Raw genomic sequence first — 20,178 nt, 5'->3', positions numbered from 1 at the left:
ATTTATTTACATATGTATATATCATGTTTAATATTTGATTGTCATTCAATATAGAACGCTATTTTTTGGTCACGATCTAGGACGTGTATGATAAAGTATCTATCAATTGTAAGATTGAAATTGATTGTAGGATCAATTTGTTTGACGACAAAAATAATATGATATAATTAAAGCATAAATACATCTTATATGAAATCTCGATTATATTGACAGTTTCAAAAATCGAAAGAAAAGAAATATTAGGCGATGAATGTTTTCTCATTTCTCTTCATATTGATTGATCGATGTATTAAACATGCGAAGATGTTTAATGCATATATTTGTCATATTTGATGCCTGTTTGCATAAACAATTATTTTAAAATTGATTTGTAATGTTTTGAATTTGATTTGTTGATGAATTCTTTTTGTAATTTTAATGATATTATGCAAAAATCTAAATAGATCGTTTATCTTAGATTTCCATGTTTGTTAAAATATATTTACACAATATTTCTTATTGATTTCCATTTTCATTTTTAAGATTGAGGCTCATTGTTATTATCTCATTGATATTATCTAATATATCAAGAATTTATTATGATCAAATATGCAGTTTCATTTAATTCGTTAAATCGCTTATCAATTTCGCGGAATAAAATATAAAAAAAATAATATTTCTATCAGATGCTCTCTGATCATCGTTTAAAATTCTTAAATAATAGATGTAAGTAATGCAAATTTTGATCGTTTGTGTGTGAATCATAGTACAAAAATTTTTTTTGAATATCTTCGTTTTGATGTGAAGTCAAAATTCAGCAAATTAATCTTCGATGAATTTACCGATAATATACATGAAATATGATACTGATTGGTCGCGAGAAAAACTGCTGTCATCCATGCTAGAGAAAATATGTTTATTATAGATATTATTATATCGGTAATCTTCTAGCATTCGTTATCTGCTTTTTTATGTTTTTCGAGAGAGCTTAACTCTTGAACAAATTGATTTTATCAAATTATTTTTTCGATGTAATTTTACAATTTGACTATTTTCTTGCATAATTGTTGAAATTCATATATTTCTTTCTATAGATTCCGAATATAGATTGTGATTTTATTTTTAAAAAAATATTGCTTAAGTTTTAACTTAATTAACAAATATTAATTACGTGGATATGTAGTCAAAAATACGTTTGCGAATTTTAATTTAATTTATTGAAACTAGATGGAGAGGAAATTTCGTTGTAGGAATTAATTGGCAATTTATAATATAAATAATGATTTAAAAAATTTATATATTTTGAATCTCACGTTGTTTTTCCAGATCCTTTGTTGTTCTTGATACAGTTAGCTCCAGTTAATGATAGCGTTTACTTGCCTAGTTTTTTGCCATCTTGTTCATCATTTTCATTTTTTCAAAAAATAAGTTCTGTAAATAAAACTACAGTTTGTTCATGCACTATATTCCATGGATCCTATTTCAATTCGAAAGATATTGCATGATACAATCAGCTATTGCATCATCATTAATAGCGCGGATAATAAAATTCCTTTCCGATTTTGTAACTTTTAAAAATAACTCGTGGTTTCTTGTAACAGGTTTTGCACAATTAATTTTGAAATAACTGATTTAAACAATGGCTATTAGGTTACGATTGACTAGATTTGTATGAATTTTATACATTGAATTTGAATTAATAATTCGCTATTCTCCGAAATATTTAATATTTTTTAAATATTTTTTTTGATAATTCATTATTCAGAATTTTTCTTGGATGATTGAATAGCATTTGTTAGATAAAATTTGAAAATTCAACAATATCGTGAGTTTCCTTTGAATATAAAATTTTAAAAATATTTTTTTATTTATATTTATTTATTTATTTATATACTTTTATTGCAACTTTAAAAATTACATTTTTAAAAAATGTTTTTAATCTACAACACAAAATTATGTAATTCTTTTATACAAAAAAAGATAAAATAATATTGTCTGACTGAATATGGAAGATATTTTAAAAGATTGACTTTCCTCTTGGTGTTATAAACATCGAATGAAATTTTTGTTTCATCCATTGGAATATGCTCTTCTGTATGAGTTACGTGTTACTAAAACTTCAAATGAATATCTTAATCTTAAATATCTTAAATAATATGATTATTTAGATTTATTGTCGTAAGTTTTTCGTCTTCAATTAAAAATGGCGCTAACTGCTTCACGTTGCTTATTGTCCTAGTTTTTGATAATCTCTCTGATGATATTTAATTTTAAATTTTATTTTGATTCATTCGAAATGCTATTTTTATATTGTTAATAATATTGCTTGATATTGTTTATTCTTTAAAATAAAAAAATTCTTTTTGTTTTGTCTTGTTTTCAATAAATTCATCTTATAAATATATCTGATAAATATATTCTTCATATAAAGAAGATTTACAGTTTATTCTTGATTTGCAGTGAATTCTTTGTATAGTGAAGCATTGATTAATCTACACTATATAATAAATTGATATATAAAAATTTCATTTTTTGGTTTGTGAAAAATCATTATTGCTTGTTTTTTAGCTTTTTCGGAATTTCTTTTGATCTTTCTTTTGAATCTTAATATATTTTTTTCATTTATTTCTTCATAAATATTTTATGCATTATTTTCAATTTTTAAATTTATAAATTTCATTAATAAATTTCATTAATAAATTTCATTAATAAGAATATAATATTAATAAAATGTTTCTGTAACTATTATTAAAACATTTGCATCAATAAATATTAAACATTTTTTTATTTTTTTTATTATATTATAATAGAATTCATATTTTTATTATTATTTTTTATAAATCTTTCATGCATAGTTTCAAAATATCAGTTCAAAATATTTAGTTAAACTTCATCTTATTTGATCAAAAATTATTTTTCTACAAAAATGCAATCTACTATTTTAAAAAAATAGGATTATATAAAAATGTAATTTAATATATTTCAACAAATTGTATGAATCTATATTGTTTCTAATCATATTTAGATAGATTTGCATAAAAGAACGCTTAATTTTCTTATTTGAAAATATATTGCTTTTATTAGTGAGTACACGTTAAATCAATACTGTAACAATGGCAAACTATCATCTAAAAAATTTATAAATGATTAACAAAATTTTTGTCGAAGCAATTTCTATCTTTAATTTTTTAATTAGATTTTTTTTGCCATCATGTCGGTTGCCATCTTCAATTATAATCAAATTATGCATAGAAAATTAGTTTGTATTTACATAGACGGTCGCTTTATAGCGAAAATCTAAAATTTTGATTTCCACATTGTAGTCTTTTCATATTTCTTTTTCTTTAATTAATTTAAACAAATCATTTGGTTCCCGCTGGTCCAATTTTCATTGATTATGATTTCTAATTTATCATAATCTCTTATTTAAAGGATGGTTTTCTAATTATTAGAATATCGTTTTCAAATTATTCTGGCAAAAAAATGGATTTTAAATATTCAATTTCTTCGTTGAAAATATCCAAATAAAAATTACTAAAAAAATCTTATATAAATGAAATCAAATCATATACTAATGAATTATATATTTACTATCTTTTTTGTAGATATATTCTTTGAGTGGGATCTATATAACTTAAAAAAAAAAAAATTATCAAAACCAAATGATTATCCATTATTCTTTCAAATTTGCTTTATCAATAGATGGTTTCGTAAATAATATATAAAATAATAATATTGAAAAAAAAATATCTAAATTACATAAAATATCTTCACAACGATTATAAAATTTGATTGTGAAATCTTGCCTAATTTAAATTAATAACCCGTCTTTTGAAGATATGATGAAATTACTGCAATTGTATCAAATATATACATTATCATCAGATACAATAAATTTTTTAGGAAAATTGAAATATGTGAAATATGTATATATAATGTGAAATAGTATACTATTCTTGAAAAAAGAAATAAATCAAAATTAAATAAATTAAATAAAAAACTTTGAATATTGATTTTCGAATTTTCGAAAACGAATACTGAATACTAAAAAATTTTTAATAAAACACTAAATTCTTTTTATATAAACGTAACTAATTCATTGTAATTGATTGTTGTCTATATAAATATTAATAATAGTTAATCTTTATTGTACGTATCGTCGTTACGTTGTTGAGTAACTTCTAATATGCATAAATGTCCTACGTAAAATCAATTATTTACAATCAATATACATATATTATTTAAGATTTTAGTAAAAGTGTCAATTGAATATAAAAATTTAGTTTAAATGAAAGAAATATGGGCAATTTATAAACGCAACACTACTATAAAAACGCGATCATTTATCAACGCAACGTTACTATAAAAACGCGATTATTTATCAACACAATTACTAATAATAATACTAATTCTTCAAATGAATTTAATACAAAAAAATTTACTATTATTCTATAAATCTAAAAAATTTTAAATATCACGATATCATAAATCGCTATATTATAGAATAAATTTATATTAAAAGAAAAAAAACAATAAAAAAAAATAAATTAATTCATTATTTCTAATTCATTATTTCTAGTAAATATACGCTTATTTTATACACAGAATATTTATCAAATTTATCAAATTTAAAAAAAAATCCATTAAATATATTAATTTTAAAATTAAAAAAAAATATTTTTACTAAATATATACATTTATTATACAGGATATTCCAAAAATATTGAAACATTCGTAAATTAAAAATTTTTGAGGTAATTTTAAACAACATTTTCCTTTGTAAGAACTTTTCTTATTGAATTTTATTAACGAAATTATTAATAAAAAATACTGGTCAATCACGAAAAACGTAATTTAATCGATCCATGACATTAGCATTAGCTACGGCAGATTTAGATTAATAGATTAATGAATCCAAGCAACATATATATGTCGAAGAAATGTGTTTTGAATTAAAGTTTTTTTCGTGATTTAATTCTATCGATAATTTTTTGACTTCATATTCAACATATTTTCTATAATATATTGTTTAAACTTGTTTGGTCGATGACATGTAGCCAACACTATTATCGTGACTTGATTAGACTACACGCTCCATGATTGACTAATATTTTTTATTAATAAAACTTATTAACAAAGTTGTAACGAAAGTTTTTGCAATGTTGCTTGAAATTATCTCAAGAATCTCCAATTTATAGATATTCTAATATATAGAGGATGTCCCAAAAATGTTAGAATATCTATAAATTGGAGATTCTTATATACAGAATGTTATATATTTAAAATAAATTCATTAAATATATTATTTTCAAATTTACTAAGTTGATTATAATAGATTTTTCCTCAATCTTTAATATATCAATAATATCAGCAAATAATTATTTTGGTAAGTTTTATTTTCATTCCAATATTGAATCAATTCGTATCGATTGCAATTATATTGTTATAAATATTGTGATATCAGAGAATATATATCAGAGAAATAAAACATGTATAATATATAACTAATCAATATTTACATTTTATTTTGTACATATTTTTATCAATACAGATATAAAAATATATGTATTTATTAGTTTATATTTATTTTATATATATATTCAAATTAATATATGTATACACTGATTAATAATATATATTTACTAAGTTGTTGATGCTTTTATTACAATATATATAATAGAGAAACTAACTTTCTCCATTGTAATTTTGATTATCTAATATTCTTTTTATAGCATATTTATCTTAATTATCGTTCGTCACATTTTTTTATTTTATATTATATGGTTATTATCTTTTTTATATTTTGATTTAATATCTAATTTTTTTTATATATCTTTTAATAATATTCGATATATACAATAATATTCGATCACTTTTTCTGTAATATAATGAAAATCAATTTTTGTATTTTCATTATTTTTTTTTAAATTGCATTAAAAATAATAATAAAGTTAAGAAATAAATAAATAAAAATAATAAATAAATAATTAAAAATAAATAAATTTTTATAATTTAATTCAATGAATCGAACATTATAGGTGGATGATTTTTAATATGAATTTTTAATGTTTTTTAATGTTTCGTAGATATTATTATTATATTTATTTTTTTTCCTAGATAGATTCTAGATATATTTCCTAGATATATATCATGTATTCTCAAATTTTTTTTACATGCAAGCATTGAATATTATTAAGTTTATTGCTTAAAAATATTTTCATCGTATAAATGCATTTTTTAATTAAGTTTAAGAAAATGAATGTGTTATACGATTTTTATTGCAAATTGTTTATATCCCGCTCACTCTTATTTTCTGTGATTTCTTGTTAATCATTTCCATTCATTGGTGCTTGTTCTCATTTAGTTATATACTTTTTTTTCTATCTTTTTCTTGAATTTTGGCAAAACGAATTTGAAAATGAAAACTCGAATTGTCGCAAGTGTTAATATCGCTTACTATTATAAGTAGGCTAATAAATATTAATTTTTATATTCTATCGATCATAAACTAAATTTAATAAAATTTTTTGTGAATATCTCAAAAATTAAGATCGAATAAAATGATAAAATTGATGAGAAAGGCCATCTTCTAAATATTTTTTGCTTTTTTGCTTTACTCTTATTTTCGTTTTTTTCTTCTTTTTTCTTTGTTTATATACTGTTCTATAATCTTTGAATTTGTTTTTTTTTTTTATATCAATTCTCAATATTTCCATTAAAATTTTTTTCTATTATCAGAATCAAAAAACTGCAAGATTTCATGAGTAATTTTATAAATTAAAAAATTAAAAAATTATATGACAATTCATTTAATATTGTAAATATAAATCTTTGTATTACATTCAATCTATCTAATTATCAAAAAAAATTTGTAAAAAAAAACATTGCTTAAAAATATTCTTGATTCAAATCCATTTTTTTTTGTTTTTTTCTTAATTTCGAAAAATTACAAAAAATATTAATATCAATTAGTAAAAATGCTATCCTTAATAATTTAGTTAATTTAGTTAAAAATATATAAATATTCAATTAAATTATTTAATAATTCTAAACCAAACATTTATTGTCATTGAAAATTATTTTTTAATATGCAATAATAATTTTCTTCTCACAATTAAATATGTCACTCTTTGTGAACGTTGCTTTATCGTGAAATAAATAAAATGCATTTACTGATTTCTCTATTTTTTCAGCATTTTCGTTGCAAAATGTATAGAAGTCTTGTTCCATAATTCTTATATATATGCTATGAATGATATGGATGCAATTGATAACCCTAAATTTATCATGATGATATTCATTTATCATGATTTATTCATTGATTTTATATTATTTTGCTTGATCGAAACTTCCAGATTATTTTCGATTTTTTGAATTGAAAGTATTTTTTCAAGCACTTTGAAGTATTTTCTACAGTTTTCCTAATTCAGTTATGAAAGAATTAATTAAAATTAATTCAAATTAATTCTTTATTTCGTTCTATAATTTATTTAATGGATATATACTTGTTTATACAGAATTCCAATGAATTCGTAAGATTTAACTGATAATTCCTGAAGTGATAAATTCAAATAATTTTTTCCTTTGTAAAAATTTTTGTTTCGGCTTTGTTAACGAATTAGAAAAATTGTGATACAAAAAGATGAATATAAAGCTTTTCTACAAATAAATGTAGAAAATATTATACATATTAAAAAAGTAAACAAGTTATCAAGTTATATTAATGCATAAAATTCACCAATTAATCATTTACTATTTGAAATTTCAACTCGGGCTTTAAGGTATGATATTGAATCATACTACATATTCGTATCATATCTTATCATTAGTTAATGATCGTAACTTATGACAAATTTGCCATCAGATCATATATCTATTATTTATTTCATTGCAGTTAACAATCAGCTGATAACTTGAAATTCTGTAAATCACTATAGGAGAACTGAATTTATATTTTTTAAATTATTTCTATGTTAAACAAATTAGTGATCCTAAAAAAAGAATTGATTTATCTCAATTAAGATTTAACGAAAATGTTTTTTACAAAATGCCTCTATTTGTTTGTATCATTCTATATCATTAGTATACTTTCGATGATATTTTTCTTCATGAATGTCAAAATTAATTTGTCTCGAAAGATTTCATTTAAAGAGATATTTATATTTTTTATTATGCGTTTAGTATTTCGTTATTGAAAGAATGTTTTCTTCGAATCTTTAATATGTTTCAGAAAAATATCTTTCAGAAATGGAATATATTAAATCGTCTAATCAGAAAGTAAGAATGATCTAATGATAAAGGAATGATAGGAAAAGAAGTTGGCCTATAAAATGATTGACCAGTGAACTTGCGTATAGATGGATTCTCTTTATGTAAATGCGTATTATAATAATAATATCTTTTTCATATGGAAAACGCTTCATTTGTTTATAATATTTACAAAATAAAAGTTTGCGTTCTATTTTTTCTAGTATTAATTCTTAAATTAATATAATATTCACTTTGAATTTTCGGAAATGTAATATCCTATTGAAAATAAATCTTTAGCGAATGCAAATTTTTGCACTTGCAAATATTATACATAGTTACATTAGTTCTCCAAAATATGATACTATTTGATTGATGGGAACAAAGATATTTATATTAAACAAATATTTTTTAAATTCATCAAATATTATCATTAATTAATCATATTGAGGCTCATCTCTAACGTTATTATGAACGTTGGTAATATCATTTTCTTATTCTACATTATTATCAACTATCATATAGATTCAAGTTTTTATATGGGCATTCAGATGATTTATATATATGTGACGCTATTATTATTATAATTAATATGAGTTCTTGGACAAAGATACTATTGTTTTTATCATTAAGAATATGTGACATTAATTCCAATATCACTGTTAAATTCAATTGAATGTTTTATTGAATGAAATCTTTTAATAATCAATGATAATCAGTGTTTTTGCAAAGCATGGAAGTAATTTGACGAAAAGATTTTTTTTTATGAAGAATTATAAGAACTTTGAATTTCAAACTGTTGCTAAGAAATGTATTCTCAATCATGATCTATTGTAGAATTATGCAAAACATTATTAAAAAAATTTATTACTTTCTTTGAGTAAGCTTTACGAGAAATTTAATACTATTTGAGATTTTGATTCGATAGTTAGTGTTTTCGAATCGATAGTTGATTCACAAGAAATTTAAGAAGGAACAATGAAAAAGAGGAATGGATCTCAAATATAAAATTTTAACTTTGGATATTTTTTTGAAAAATTATATTCAATATCTATATGTATTTATGATAGAATTGTGCGTCGATGTGTGATAGCTATTTATCTTTTATTTTATTATTATATAAAAGATCATGATGGTTAGCGCTACATGCATATAAAATAGCAAAATATTTATATAATTTTAATTAATTACATCCCATTTAATTTCCAAAATTCTCGATGTTTCGAATTCTGTATATTTTTATACATGTTGCATTATAATATGTTTATTAATAATCAATGAAAATATTTATTGTATTACTTTTTATAATATTTTGTCTGATATATTCTTAGACTCAATTCTTTTTTGGAAATATTATAAAATATCTTCCAATTTCATCGTTTTTATAAGATTATTGGATATTTTAAAATAGTGAAAAATTTTGTTAAAAATTTATGTTTATTATTAAAATATTTATTTGTTAAAAATATATTTATTATTATTTTTGTGTTTTTGAGACACTTCTTTTTCAGACATTTATTCAATTAAAAATAATACGGATAGTTATCGTATAAATTAGTACGTATAAATTAAACTTTTATTGCACCGAAATTAATAACAGATAATACACTGGATACAATTGCATGAATTTTCTTACAGTTTTTATTATGTATTTTTTAAATTCATTTAAATTTATCTCGTGAATAAAATTCACTTGAAATAGCTTCTATTATAAAAAAATTTTCAATCAAATGCTGATATTTAATGATTTTGATGATATCTGATGAAAAAAAAACGTTAAATGTATTTATCATTATTTTTATCAAACTTAGATTTAGGAATCTAATAATTTTAATTGTAAATAAAAAACTTGTTGAATTATCTATTTTTGAATTTTTACTGTTTGCTTTTCTTCTATACTTGTTGCTTATTTCTGTATTGATAATTTACATGTTAATACAGACAGCATTTATAACATGTGTATCCATGTATCGAAATAGAGATAGGTTTCATTGACATTTTTTTTATAACATTTTATTAATATTATTAATATTAATATTATTAATATTTTTTCTATTGCTCCATATAAATAACAGCAGGTAAGAGTGGACCAAATTGTATTATATTTTGCTATGAATCATAATTGATGCAAAATATGAAATGAAAATTTTATTTCTATATATAATTGTATTTAGAAAAACAAACATCAACATTTCTCATATCTTTTTTTCAATACGTTATATATTAGTTTATAAATGTTTCAATATTCTTATACAATTGAAATCTGATTAGTCCATAAATTGAAAATTTATTTTGCATTTTTCCATATAATAATTTTTTCTGCAGATATAAGTTGAAGTCGAGCCGTGTCAGAAATTTTCATTTATAATTAAAATATATAATTATAATGTATTATATGATTATGTATTATTTTTCTTATCAAAAAAGAAAAAAGATAAAAATTCATATTATTCATATATGAATAATATAAAATATTTCAGAAATCAAACGATAAGACTAAACTGGTGATTTTTAAATGATTTCAAGTAACATTGTTTTGATTTTATTAATAAATTATAACAAAAAATAATGTAAAAATAATGAAAATAAAAAGAAAGATAAAAATTCATGATAGATAAATAATACAAGATATTCCAAAAATATCGATATAAAACGACAAAGCTGAACTAATGATTTTTGAAATAGAATAAATGAAATTTATTTGATTTAAATTTATCAATAACTATTATCAAAAATAGAATTTTTTTTTTTTATTTAAAACTTAGAGTGATGTGATGTATAACGATAACTTTTTTAAAGGATTCAGATTTTCAGAATAAAAATACTTAAAAATTATATAAATTAAAATGGTATAATAAGTATTTTAATAAAATCTTATTGGAATGTTTAGTAAATATAATTGTAATAAAATGTAATGGAAAAGAAAAATAGAAGAATAAAATTTGAAAAAAGAATTATAAAATTCAATTATTTTTTATTATGTATGTATCAGTAAACGAAAATAAAAATAGTAATAGTGTAATATAAAATAGTAATATAAAAAAGATTTTAATAATTAAAAAAACTATTTTTGTTCGTTATTAATTAAAAATGTGATTTGATATAGATATTGTCAATTATTTTTTTAAAAATATTTCGGCACATACATATATTATTTCTTTCAATTAGGAATATTTATTTTATTTATAGCTTCAAAATTGCTTTTTACTTAATAATATTATAAACAAAAACATTAGAAATGAATATAGTTTCGTGTACAAATTTCTAGCTAGATGATTTCTTAATTTTTCTTTCAAAAACAAAATTTCAAGGAATACATATATTAGATAAAATAGTAATTTAAAAAATTATATTCATTAAGTAATAATGTATTTGTTATATGTATTTAAGAATTACTGAATTGGTATGTGCAAATTTTGATTGTTCGATTGATGTCCAATTTCGATTGTTGACAAATATAGATTTATAGAAAATTTAAAAATATTTATATTATTTAAATAATGTATTATAATTATAATTATACCGTATTCATTTAATGCAAAATAAAGTTATGCCTCGAAACATATAATTTTAAAATAATATTATTTTAATTTATAAACTTTTTGTTTTTTCTATATTAGTAATTGAAAAATTTTCTCGATGAAATTTATATTATCAATTGGAAAGTAAATGATAGGAAAATAAATGATATAATTTTCTTTATATATTATATATATTTATATATATATTTCTATTATAAATAAAATCAAATAAAATATTTTGTTAACATATAAAAATATATTGTATAAACTATAATATATAATAATTATAAAAGATTAAATTTAAAACATAAGTTTTAATGATAATAAAACACAGAAATAATTCGAAATTGGTTTTAATTATTCATACAAGATTTAATAATACAAGATTTTGTTCAAACAATAAAATTGAGAATAAATTGAATTCTATGATATTTTTAGTGTAAAAGTGAATAATATGTTAACCAAAATACCAATATACTAATATGCTAATATGCTATCCAAAATATATTTAAGCTAAAATTAAGTATAATTTCAAGAATTTGTAAATAAACAATATTTTGAACATAAAGTAGCATCATTTTACTACAGGAGATAAAATTTTAATATAGAAATAAAATAATTATATGATAATATGTAACAATATAATCTATTAGATACATAAAAATAGGAATTTATATAAAAGGAAGAATTTATGTTCTCCAGTTTATAAATGTTAATGAGAAATATTAATTAAATAAATCTTCTATGGCATGGAACAGCTTTAAATTCACATACAAAAAAAAATAATAACAATAACAATAAAAATAATAAGAAGAAAATATATATCATTTATAAAAAAGAATAAAAATTTAAAATGAAAATCTTAAGAAAGTTAGAATACGAATTTAACAATTTGTGATTTGTATACATTCAAGCTAATAGATTATTAGAAATCTTATATTTTTTAGTTTAATAGTTTCTGTAAATATGGAACAACAAATTTATTATTAATCAGAAATTTTTTAAAATTAGTATAAATTGTATTTTTTTTTATACATTCTTTGTTCTATTGGATAGGTAATGATGGTATAAATTAAATTTAACATTAATAAACCGATCTGATACAAACTATGTTATAGCCATTTATTATGATATTTTCTTACATAGAAAAAATGTTTGTGCTATTAAACTCTTAAAAACTTGAAATAATACATTCTGTAAATTAATTAGTCTGTAGTTTATATCTATGAAGGATCTATCTTAAAATAAAATGGACTTGAACCGTTACAATTTAAGCAAGTGAAAAGCAATTCTGTGAAAAGCAATTAAAATAATTTATTCAAAATTAACCGAAGATGTCAGCTCTTAGAAAGTTCTATCGTTTTTGTTTTGTTAATGAAAGGGAAAGTTTTTTTTATACATTATAAAAGTTTTTATTCATTATAAAAGGCTTCATTATATTCAACAACTTCTTTCCATTGTGTTCGATACATGTCTTTCTTATAAAATTGTAAAATTTTTATAAATTAAAACGCAGATAATGCATCTTCCAGAAACTTTCTATTATCTATTTTTTGTTTTATGATATTTTCAATGAATAAAAAAGTTAATGAAATATTAGAAGAATGATATGTTCTGTGTAACATGTTCAAAAATATAATATTTGTATTCATAAAAAATCAATTCGTACAGAGCTAAAGTACAAAACGAAAAGAAAAAGATATAACTTTCTGAGGGATAAAATATAACTATAATAAATATAACTGCATGACTTAATTAATAGAGAATGAATATCATTATTACCTGTCCAGAATTAATATTTAATATATTTTATACTTTCATAAAAATTCAATTTTCATAGAATTTCAAATATTGATTCTAAATTCAAAAATTTATTTTGTATTTAAAAGTTTAAATGCATCCATGCATCGTGTATACAAGTTCAAAAAATTAAAAAAAATTATTAGAAATAAATAAAAAATAGAAACTGGATGTATATCATTAATAGAATAAATATAATTTTAAAATAATTCTAAAATATCTCTAATTTTCTAACATAATTTAATTATTTTGTGATAATGTCATAAATGTGTTATATTCAAATTTGAATTTGATGAATAGAAGATAAAATGTGTATTTATATCATCATATGAGCAGATTTTTTGGATTTAATATTGTGAATCGGTTCAAAAGAAAATTAAAAAAAGTAAAACGATTTGTACAATCTTACAAGAAACAATTAACTCGATAGAATAATTTAAATACGAATAAAAAATTTCTACAAATGCATCAAGAGAAAATTTGAATGAATAATAAAAAAATGAAGAAACTGCGTCTTAAATATCAGATATATGTGATTACAATAATCAGATATATATGAAATTACAATAATGAATAATATAAAAAAATATATATATATAAATATATATATATAAAAATAAAATGATCAACAGTGAAGATTGAAAAACGTAAGAAATACAAGATCCAACATTATTATTACATGTAACTTAATAACACAATTTGAAAAAAAATTAAAACAACAATAGAACAATACTGTTTTGTTCAAGCACAGAATAAGGAAATAACATGAATATATAAGAAGAAATCGTTAAATTAGAAGATATTGGATAAATGATAATCATCATCAATTGGGCAAGATCAATATAAATAAGAAAAAATAATAAACAATTCTTGAAACTAAAATGATTCTTTCAATTCAAAAAATAATTTTTAGAGATCGATGTCTAATTGTGTTCAAGAAAAAAATTCTAAAAAAATACCTCTGTTTCAAAATATCATTAACTGCTTATATATTATGAAAGTCAAAATATGTGAAAAGTGTTTTCAGCTTCATTTAGATTATTAGAATCAAATTACTATCCTGTTTTTTCGATAATCTTGGCGATAATATCTTTTTTCAATCTGATCTCATTATAAAAAAAGAAGATTTAAAATTTTCTAAAAAACTCATTGAAACAGTAAATAGATTTGATTTCGCCATTACTTTATCAATATAATATATAATAACATTTTTTTTTTCATATACCTCAAATTTCGCAAACAGGATATCTTTTAATTATTGCTAAAAGATCAACCAAATTTATTATGAATAATTACTAAGAAAATCATCATCTTACCAAAGATCCATTGCAAAAGCAAAATTATAAGTACTTGATCAGTAACATATGCGAACAATAATATAAATATATATATATCCAGAATGAAACACAATTCTAAAAATGGCAAAAATGATAGATTCAATGATTTTGAATTGCAATCCTTCAAATCAATTCGAAAAAAATAACTAACTAAATAACTATAAAAATAACTATTTAAAAATAGGAATTGAAGAAGGAATTCAAAGAAAGATGGAAGCAGTAAAATATTAACAATATACACAAAAATCAAAATAATAAATTTAAACATATTTCATTCTATAAATGATCAAATGTAATGAAAAATGTTTTGTACGAAAGATATAGAAGATTGGCTCGAAGAGGATAATTTCAAAACAATATTTTATCATAATAATCAATCATAACAAATCCAAAAAAAATTGTTGTACATATTGTCAACGAAAATGCTATAATTAATTGTTTTATAGTAACAAGAAATGCAAAATAAGCTAAAAATAAATAAGCTTTTTAGCTAAATAAATATAAAAATATTTGATTGGTCAGAAAATAACTCGAATAAAATTTGCTGAAAATCGACATTGAGCTGCTGAAAATTATTTTTTTTTAAATTTAAAATTAATGTTTTTAAGAGCACTAAAGAATATTAATTCAATATCGAAATTAATATTTCAAATGATATAAAACCAAACACCGTAAATAAAGTACAACGAGAAATTTTGATCCAAAGAATTTACTTCATTATTTTATTAAAGTAAAAGGCAGAAGAATATTGAACAGTATTATATATGAAAATCTTATTGCCTATTATATTTATAAAATCTTATATTTTTGGATATTTAATTTTATCTAATATTTTTGGATATTTTAACATGATCGCAAATATGCATCAAAATTAATGAAAAGATGAATCATCATCTTTAATAAATAAATAAATAAATAAAATAGAAGATTTTGGATTGATCTTCGTTACACTTAAATTCAATTGAACTCATCTGTGAAGAGGAAATGTCAAGTTGGGAAATACAGAAACTCGAATAGAAGAAAATATTATAAATGCTGAAAGAAGAATGACATAAAATTCTACATGATCATATAAATGATGCAATCTTGATGTCTCTAAATGATGTTTCATCATATTGCAATTATTACAGTTATTCCATAGTTATCAAATATGATGTCAAATATAATATTTAAAAAATTGTTGTAACGCGTTATTATTTTCATTGTAAAATCTTCCAAAAAATTTTGCACATGCTAATTTAGTAATTTTTCATATATAATCTTGTATCGCATATTAATAAATAATTTTTTATTCTTGAAAAAAAATCATCTGGTTCGAAACTTCTGCATGTCACTATTGTTATGATAAATGTTGTTAAAAGTACGTTTTAGAGATAACATATGAAAAAATAAAATATGATGGTAGAGCAATTTTGTAGTTTTAATTATAAACGCATAAATAAATATCATTCTAATATATATGTACATATAATAATGTGCAATGAATATCGCATCAAAATTCTGATATGAATTTTGATTAATTTGAAAAATTATTTCTATTTTATGATTAAAAAATAATAATAAAAGAAAACTAGATTCTGAAAATGTAATATGCACTTTTTATTCATGATATATAAGAATATTGATATTTTTTAAAAAATGGAGAATTCTGCAATAAAACTTTTTATATAATAATAAATAAAATTTATAATATTATAATAATATTAATAATTATATAATATATAAATAATAATTAATAATAATATTATAAAAAATAAAATTTTTTATTATTAAAAGAAAAAAAAATTTTAAATTAATAATTGCAGCTTTGATTTGAAAATATTAATTAATATACATGCATATATAAATACATAGGTACATAAATTGGTTAATTAGATAGTTTAAAGAGTATTGTTTAATGTACTCGTAGTTTTAATTTTATATATAATAATAGGATAATTAGCATAATTTTCCATAATACTTCTACATAATACTACTACATAGCAAGGATACATGTATTCCATGATTTAATATAGATTTGAGTAATTTCTTTTCTATCATTTCTATTACTAATATCAGTTCTCCACTATTAACCATTCCATATTCCGATTATTGTGATTATGCATTGTATAAATTTTTAATTTCTTCTTTATTCTTTTTCTACTCTTCAAAAAATATAGATCTTCTTAAAAATGGGGGATAAATTGTTTTTTGTTCAAATATAGAGACTCTAAATTTTCTAAATCATTTTTTGAATGAAACGTTATTAAAAAATATGATTTTTGAATTCACCAAATCTTTTTTATTTTTTATTTAAGCTTTAAAAATAATGAAAATATTATTATATATAGTTATATATATTATATACTTTAGTATCTGTATTATTATTATACGATTTAAAACGTCAATTATTTTAAGAGGTAGGTATTCTAAAAATTGTTGGTGATTTCTTTCTTTCTTTATTTCATTTGCGCAATTGATTCAGAGAAGAAACAACATGAAAAAGAAACATGTTTTGTGAATCTTATTTCTATTATTTTTTTTTTAAATATCCTAGAATCAAAGCACATTATTCAAGAATTTGCTTTTCATTAATACTTCATACACATAATTGCACAAGATACAAGATATGAAAATTCAATTATAACAATGATAAATTTTATTATATATGATTAAAATTTTTCTAAATAATAAAGTATTCAGTAATGAGTTATTAACTTAATTTACTATTGAATTTTATAACTTATACATATAAACAATCACATTTAATAAATATAATAAACTTTACTTTACAATTTGAAATAAATGTTTAATTATTAGAAATATTTTGCTTTTTTATACATTCAAAACTATAGAGTAAAACTATTAGAGAAAATACTTTGATGGAATCAAATTCTAATTAAAAATTAAACATCAAGATAACATAAAAAATCTAAAATCAGATTTCAGAAAAATAAATTGCTACTTTCTCATTAGATTATAGGTATAAGTAAAAAATTAAAAATATTTTGAATATTGTTCATAGAAAATTAAAGCTTAAAATTATTTTTTAATTTTGAATTAAAGAGTAGTATTTCCATCGTTTGTGTTAACATCCCTTCCCTATTCAAATTTATTATTTCTTCTTCATGATTGATTTCTATTCATAATATTGTTTAAAATTTACTGACATTTATGTACATGCCTATTCTTTTAGATTGAAGTCCGACAAACTCGTGCGAAATGAAATAAATCAAATTTGGTTTGACTAAAATTTATTAAAAATCTAAACTATACAATATTCTCCGAAAAATCGAAATGTTCTATATAAGTGTTCTATACTGAAATCGAAAATGTTTTGTTTTTGCCAAACATTATTTCAATTATTTTAATTATTTCGAATTGAATTTTCTCTCCATTTTTCGAAATTGTTAAGAATGAATATTGAAAGAATAGACTTACTGCTTGAAAGATAGTCAAGTTTAGGGTAGGCAGCATGATCTCTCTGGTATTATTTATACTGTTTTTATATTACAATTGTTAATTAACATCATGTTTCCATTATGCTTGAATATTATCTATCCCTGAAATTTGTTTATTCCACGATATATAATAATCAAGAAAAAACTATCACATGTTTGGCTAATGTTGGATTATTATGACTTAAATTTAAATATTGATAATAGATCCCTTAGATTTTCTTATAATGCTTATAATGTAATTAACAAAAAATTAAAAAAATATAAATAACAAAAATTATAAACATAATAATAAATATACATAGTAATAATATACATTATTACATTGCGTATAGAGGACACATTGTCATTTTATGATTTTTACAAATAGAAATGAATTCTTTTTGATTTTTATACAAAATGGATGTTCTATGAGAAACAATAGCTAAATTATTGAAATATTTACTATTATGGTCAATGATCTTATATCATTTTTCTAATAATTTATATTTTCAATCGCGATAAAAAATGCAACACAATAAATTTATCTAGCCATTTTCGAAGTTGTCATCGAATAGATATATTAAAATATGTTTTTCAAATGATTTTATAGAGATTTAAACAAATGGAAATCAGAGGGGGCATTGTAGGAGAACATCATAAAATAGAATATTTTAGTTTAATGAGAAAATAATTTTTTTTGTGGCCATTTTTCTATTGCATATAGAATAGACATTGTTATGAAAGATAATCAGTTTGCATTGATTAGACTGGCCAATTTCTTTCATTTTTAACACAGTTGTTACCATAACAATATAACCAAAATAACCAAAACAATAAATATTGTTTTTTCTGGATTCTATAGTTGGTAATATAGTATTCTTTCATATCCCACTATATGCATTGGAATGTCTGCGTGTTGACATTCTACAGAATATCTGACAGAATATCCACGATTTTCTATGTTTTTAATTGTTATAAAATTTGTTCGATAATACAAAAAATTTTTTCCCTTAAATTAATTCAATAAAGTGAATGCTGTCTCATATCGACGCATTTTGTTTTCTTCTTCTTCTTCATATTTTATGTAACATTCATTTTTTTAACTTCCACATTTTTTCCATTTGTATTTCTTATACAAAATATGAAATTATTTTTGTATCAATTTTGATTTTGATTCTCATCCAAAAGCTGCAATAATTTTTTATCATGGAATTTTTTTAGAATTTCTTGAGATCTCTATATCGATCTTCCCAATTGAAATTATCTTTCTTAAAATAATGATAATATAATTAATATAATTAATATAATATAATTAACATAATTATATTATTATAAATAAATTATATGTACATTGAGTGAAATAATGATGATAGTAAAAATGATATCATATTTGATTCAGTTTTTAATTTTTTTTCTTGTTCTCTAGAAAACGAATTATATAAATTTTTTTTTATATATTTTTTTGTGTAAAAAGTCTAATAAAATTCTAATATTCTTAATTAATTTTTTTTTCTATTACGTTCGTGTCGTATATGAACGAATTTTTTCATTATGTACAAAAATTTCTAATATAATATAAATTACATTGAAAGGCGTCCATGATTAATTTATATATTAATTTTTATAATATATTAATTGTATAATAAAATTTTTTAATATTGTTATATTGGCAATTTTGTCATAATTTATTTCATAAAAATATCAGTACAAAAAATATTTTTAAAAAAATCTTTCTAGTTTTTAAGTAAAAGTATATAAAATAATGAAACAATATCTATTTTTATACAATTATTCTTTCTAATTTTTCTTAATAATATGTACAATATGTTTTTTAAAAATATTAAGAAAGTACGATTTACGCTTATCCGAAATCAT

The 20,178-nt window shown here is 20.3% G+C and overlaps 1 long non-coding RNA gene across 2 annotated transcripts in view; it reads left to right on the top strand.

Moving 5' to 3' along the window:
- LOC108004479 (uncharacterized) overlaps positions 1–20,178 on the top strand; it is a 101,062-nt gene that overhangs the window by 13,387 nt on the left and 67,497 nt on the right. Inside the window, exon 4 of one of the 2 annotated variants that reach the window (XR_009832711.1) lies at positions 8,210–9,596. The exons of the other annotated variant lie outside the window; for it this stretch is intronic. This is a non-coding gene — a long non-coding RNA (uncharacterized LOC108004479). Of the gene's footprint in view, positions 1–8,209; positions 9,597–20,178 lie in introns of those variants that run through there. 2 annotated transcript variants of the gene reach the window in all.

Source organism: Apis cerana, linkage group LG14 (genome assembly GCF_029169275.1).
Source record: "Apis cerana isolate GH-2021 linkage group LG14, AcerK_1.0, whole genome shotgun sequence".
NCBI lineage: Eukaryota > Metazoa > Arthropoda > Insecta > Hymenoptera > Apidae > Apis > Apis cerana.
This window is presented reverse-complemented; position numbering and strand designations above follow the sequence as displayed.